The following is a 6559-nucleotide window of genomic DNA, read 5'->3' as shown; positions in this document are numbered from 1 at the left end:
TGCAGTTTTATCTTCTCTCTTTTGCTTTTACAATCCTCCTCCTCACAGTATGAGCATGGCAGCTCTGTCAGGAGGTAAAAGACAGAAGCCATAATTTAAACTGATGTCTTCTGTTTGATAGCGTAAGCCACTAAAGCAGATGCTGATAATCAAGATAATCAAATCAAGCTACTAAGATCTGAGGGTTTCAGACATGCAGACACATTGAACTAGATGAGCAGCCGTGGCATTTATTTTGCTAACTTCAGGCTCCTCTGGTGTGGAGGAGCACAGAACTATTGCATTTCACACGCTGAGACAAGTCCTGTTTGCAGTTTTTATCTGGGGTCTTAAATGCTCCTTGCTTAAACTGCTTAAATTACTGTGGCAGAGCTGCTACCTTGCACGCACCACAAAGCTCACCCCCAACGCTCTGTCGCAGCACTGTTCCTCCAGGCAGATGTGGCTCCTACCAAGCCAGTGAGCAGCAGCCCAAACAAACAAAACACGTGAAAAATGTGTTCTGCAGACAGAAAAGATATGTATTTTGGCCTTATCAGTGAATTGAGGTTTGGACTTGATGATCTTGAAAGTGTTTTGTGACCAAGATGATTCTATGACCCTATGAATTATGGCCAGTTCACGGGTTTGATTAGTCTAACACTTTGCCCATGTATCCACCAGAAATATTTATTTTCTCTGATCCAGTTTACTGCCATAGACCTACTGAAGTACAGGGCCATACGTCTCTGCATCCAAAGCAACACTGCAGAGTACACTTTGAGATCAAGATTTCAGCCAAAAAATTAATATCCTGAGTCCAGTCACCTTTATCCCCTGGTTCCCTTCTCACAGACATGCACACACAACCAGGAATGGGAGGAAATGAGGTCTTGACTCATGTCTGCATTCAGGTGAATCTCCAGGAACAGTTTTTAATCAGTAACGTAGTCTCATTGTTTCACGCTTTGTAAATTACATGTTGAAAATAATGAGTAGGTGGACAAATAGTCTGTCTTGCTTATTTGCTCAGCATACAGGTATCCAGGACAGTCTGTGCACCAAGGGGAGGAATGTGTAGCATGCAGAAATTCAAGACCACAAGCCCAGCGAATGAGTAAAGATCTGCTTTGTTAACTGATTTGCAAGGAATACTCTGGTATAATTATTTATAGCAGTTCAGCATAGACCAGGAAATGTTCTTTTGTATGTTTTGATGAAATAATGAAGTTTTACTAATATGAGAACTTGCTGGAGGACTCTGCAATTAGCTCCTTGCTGAGAAGGGCCCAGGCAGCTGCGGACTGTGCACCAGGCACGAAAAGTGCAGGACTCGCCCTCGCAGCCCTTCCTCCGCAGCGATACCAGCAGAGAGGCACAAAGACCAGCTGCACTGCTGACGCAGGGTACAGCAGCTCCACAGCCTTCAGCAATTCAACATATAGCAGCTGAAGCACCGGCTGCAGGTTTGGTTTGCATCTCACCACTTTTATATTTCATGTGAATGTTCACAGTGTTCATGTTCTACCCGGTGGAGTCCTTTCTCCCAACAAGGCTTGGTAGAGAAAGTGTTGTCATCTCAGTTGCATGACCCATTAAAAACAGAGGAAGTCATTATTTTGGGACCCTAAAGCATGAAAAAAAAAAATAAAAATGGTGTTACGTATGAATTTCTAAGCCTTATTTTTATTTTCAAAAAACAAACAAACAAACCCCAAAACATTATAAAATGAGTGTAGATTAGATGAACTTTGTGACTGGAACTATAAGCCAAAATTTTCTATTTCTGTGAAGAATCCCAAATAAAGAGAAATGAAATAAAACCACCAGTGATGTTCAGTTCTTTAGATGCCGTTTTTTTTCCTCCAGGGTTAACCAGTAAGCTGGGCAGATAGGCAAGGAGATGCACCTGCCCACTGCTGACTGCGCATAGCCCAGTGCAGTGCCAGGTGCGCTATAAATGTTACAGACACAATATCCTGGATAATCGAAGTAGGATTGCAGATCCTGGCGCTTGTCCTAGTGCTGGATGAAAGGTACTGCCTTGGGTTCATTCCCACGGTGGCTGTGGGTGGCCAGGAATGACCTGACCTTTACCATGTGAGCTTTTTAATATCTCACGTGAGAAGATTTTATGTGAGATGTGCCCTTGCTGTTTAACAGCATGTTTCTGTGCTAGTTTAAAAGCAGAAAACAGAACTGGAACACCTCCAGAATTGTTATTTCCGAACCTTGGTCTTATTTTGTGAACACATTGGGGTTTGGTTGCAGTGCTGTCTTGAGACCTTCCACTCAGGTGTGTGTTAAAATGGCCTAAAAGGCATTCCTGCTGCACCTGTCAGAAGTCTGCTTCTCTTTCACCCGTGTGTCTCCATGATTTTGGTGCAGTTTGTGTTTTTTCTTCCCACAAACTAGATCCTGGATGATGAACAACGGAAGGGCTATGTAGGAGTAATCTCAGGCACCCTATTACTCTTCCCTCAAGTACAGACAAGTGATGTATAAAAGGTATTTAACAACTTCCCAACCTTGGCAAAAGAACAAGAGAAATGTATGTAACAACTTTCTAGAGGAATACCTGACATGCTAGGACAGATCAAAGCCTGATATTTCACTTCTTGTAAATAACATGCTGTTTTCTTTTGATTGCCTTCTCAGACAGATATTATATACTGTCTAGAGGTGACAAGCTTTTTTTTACTTATTTGTTTTTGCTTAAATTATATCAACAGAGTCAAGGTAGCCAAAGCAGTGAAAAATTCCACATTTTTACTAATGTTCGGTGATACAAAAACCGTGATTAGATTTTGAGCTACCAGTCAAATAATGGCTTCAATTAGATATGAAAGAATCTTGAAGAAACTATAAAAGATAATTAGTAAGTAGATTAATAATTATAAAAAACTTTGATACTCCCCAGAGCTAAGCTGATCCTTCTCAGAATTATTTGATTTATTTAAGGAAAATAAAGAAACCCTCTTAGAAGAAATGCTCTTAAAGAAACTCTCTTACCCCAAAAGGATAAGAAAGATGGCTTTCTAATGACAGCTCTTTGAGTGTCTAGGAGCATCCTCCTTTGCACCTACATAGCAGTAGGTTTTGAAAACGGGTATCCCACCTGCAATGCACATTTCCAGATGTATAGATCTGCTGGTCTGTACTCACATGGCTTGTGGTCTTATCCAGGTTTGGAGCTGTTTGGAGCCAGGTGAAGAGCAGACGAGTTAAGTGATGTAACTGAGGGAAAGGGAAAGTCTGTGATAAAGGCGTCTTTGCAGTGATGCCCCCGAGAGAGGTGGAGGCTCTGCTGCGCATGGTGCTCCCCCAAAGCACCTCCCGTCCTCAGTCGTCATCCAGAAAGTCAGCGGTGTACAAGTTCTGGAAAGCATTTCAGTGTGTAGGAAGAAACCCACATCTTGTTGAAATTTGCATTATGTCATTTTACATGTGGTTATGTCTTGTGCCTAGTGATGCAATGTAACCCAGCATAACCCCACTTGACTCTATGCAACAGGAACGTCTCTGGTGCCAGTCACTGCAGAGAGCTGAGCTGGGGAAGGAGAGGTCTGGGGCTTTGAACGGGATCTTAGATGGGGATTTTGGAGTACACATCTGTTATACCCGCCTTTTTTAATGGGAAATAAAAGCTATTTGACTTATGGTATGCATTGTTATTTATGCATGGGATTCTTAAAGGCTTTTTATTGATATATTCAGTGTGCAGAATAAGCTCAGTAGGTTTGTATTTTTGTTTTATCTCCATATCTAATTTGTGTCTGGCTCAAGGAAGTGGGGTCAAATTACCTAACAGTGTTCTGATACCATTAACAAACATTATAGAAAAATAATAATAATAATTAAAAAAAAAAAAAACGAGACTAAGACAGTCTTTTTTGTAAATCTATTTTTTTGTCATTTTGTGTGTCTGATGCCATCACACCGCCTGATGACACCAGCAGATTTAGGCAGTCAGGAAGGAAAGCACACGCTAACCTTGCATTTTCCCCACCATATGCACACTTCGAATCCAAGGGAAGATGCTGCCACGGCCTCCCATGTGTTGCGCTGCCTCAGCCCGAATAGCACTGCTGCCGCAGTTATAGTGTGTATTTAGAAAAAAAAGGAAAAAAGGCATATTGGCTTCGGCATATTGGCTTCAGCATGGGGTTTTGCACAGGCGCCTTGCTTCAGCCCAGCAACCAGGGCTCCTCTGGCTTGGCAGGGCCACCTCATGCGGTCCCTGCCAAGCCACCGGCACGCTCCTGCCGCCTGGCAGCTGCCTGGGCCTGCTGCCTTGGGAGTGTGGTGCCACCAGCTCCAGGCGTGTGGCACCACCCATCCTGGTGCCCCCTCCTCGTCCCCCAGCGACTGCTGCAGGTGGCTGGGTGTTTTATGGGTGCTCCGGGTGCCTCCCCATCCCACCGCAGGCTTCCCCGTGCCCAGTAAATGTGCAGGGTCGCGGTGCCTCGGAGGGAAGCACGCCGGAGCTTCACTGGGCATGAGGATGCTGCGAGCGCCAGAGAGGCCTATAAATAAATAAATTAAAAATTAGAATAGCTCCTGATTATAAGGGACAACTCCCTGTGAATCTTAATTACTGTAATTGGTTCTCAGTTACTATGGTGATTGGTGGGCGCTCCAGAGATGCCTCTGATGGATGGGAGATGTTTACCCGTACGCGTATCGTCACGGCGAGCGTGCAGCAGCCCGTCAGAAACCCAGCATTTACCCGCACCTTGTGCCGAGCGCTGCGAGACACACCGCGTGTTGACAGCTGCCGTCAGAGCACAAATGGTCCGGCTGCTGCTCGCTGCTGCAGGTACAAAGCCTGCCATGGATGTGGCTGCACAGCCAGCCCCTCGGTCAGGGCTGCGTGCGGGGCTCCCCACCTCCAGCTGTCCCAGAGTTGCTGAATTGATGCGCTAGCATCAGCACAACCGGCTAGCCAGCTGATGGAGACGGGCTGGTTTACTTTGTTTGGCTCCGTGTGCAGCCCCTGTTCCCCTGGGGTGCTGGCAGTGAGCACAGGGGGATGCTTGCAGGTGTGGGGGCAGTCTCGAAATGCTTGAAGCCTTCTGCGTTAGATAAGTGTTTGGGGCTGCACATGGAAGTCATCAAGCAGCAGAACTTAAAGTGTTAGTTCTCATAAGCGGAGATTTCTGTGTGTGATCTCTCATTCCCTCGCTTCATTCCTCTAAGGCAGAACATTATTTTTAAGCAGAATGAAGTTTCTAAGGAAAAGCAAACAGAATGACAGAGCATTTCTTCTATAATTACAGTTAAAAGTATTCCCTGCGTGGTTCAGCAGAACTTAGGTCTATATCTGGCTTTTAGATTTCTGCGGACCATGACAAGACTGGAAGTAAAAATAAACACACTCGGAGTGCCTGAACAAAACTTGTGTTTATCCAGAGATAAACGGCGATTAATAAAGTGACACTAAATGATGTTCCCTCTTTGAACACAGCAATGAAAACTTTGATTTGCAGCATGCAGCGTTTAGCAGAGCAAGCTCCATCAGCCTGCAAGAGCTGCAGCTGGCTTCATCCGTGCTATCAGAGCTGATTAACTTGTGTGACGGCCGCGAGCAGCCATCAATAAATAATGCACGGATCCCTTTCCCCTCCGAGCCTTCCCGGCTTGCCGGCCGGGCTGCGGCAGGCAGCTCGCCCCCTCCCTGGTGAGCAGCCCGCAGCGGGCTCCCCGCGCTCCCATTTCTCAGCCTGACTTCTGCAGCAGTGCTGGCGAGTCGTGTGAGCACGGGGCACGTGCCCGGGCTAATAATAGCCGCAGCCGCAGCGGTGGTGATTTCTTTAAAAATAATGGACAAAGTTTGGCGGAGGCGCTGAAAGGGTTTTATTAAAGCAGCAGCCTCGGCTGTGGTGGCTGTGTCGGAGGGCTTTGCACCGCGTGCCTTCGGAGCTTGCAGCTATTTGCATAGCGTTTGGTTTTTGTTATGATTTTGTGAGCCTTCTATTGACATACTTTGGGATTTTTATTGTACAACAGTCTGCATGAAGCCACCAGGCTGATCAGTCTTGCTCGGGAAGCAAGCAAAAGCATGTTTTCCTCATGCTTTTAAGACTGAAATTAAAGCGTAGGGTGTGGGAGCAGGAGATCAGGATGATGCTAAAGGCAAGCAGTAGATTTATTTTTTCTGTAGGGAGAATGGCAGTATTCTTAAAGAAAAGGAAAAAGTTCTCCCCCTATATATGCATGGGGATATAATATAACCAGGATTTTAAATCCTGGATGACCCTTTAAAACAGAAAGCAAAAAATCACAGCTGTGCAAGTTCAGGGTAGGACCACAAGTTGTATGTAAACAACAATAAAATCAGGTACAGATAGCAGCGAGTTATGGCGAGCAGCGCACGGTTTTGCTCCTGGCCCACCAGCCCCGCTGGGGCAGTGTTTGCCTCGCAGCAGCATCGGGCACCCACCTCTCTTCTCGTGGTGTTTGCAAACGCCGCGGAGGATCCTGACAGTGCAAAGCCGTGTGCTGTACCGGGCCTGTGGCTCTGCACTGAGAGCTAAAAATAGGGATTAAAAGATGGAATTTAGTAATGCACTTTATTTCA

Source organism: Cygnus olor, chromosome 6 (assembly GCF_009769625.2).
Source record: "Cygnus olor isolate bCygOlo1 chromosome 6, bCygOlo1.pri.v2, whole genome shotgun sequence".
In the NCBI taxonomy this organism is placed as follows: domain Eukaryota; kingdom Metazoa; phylum Chordata; class Aves; order Anseriformes; family Anatidae; genus Cygnus; species Cygnus olor.
The sequence above is the reverse complement of the archived record's forward strand: the minus strand, read 5'-3'. Positions refer to the sequence as shown.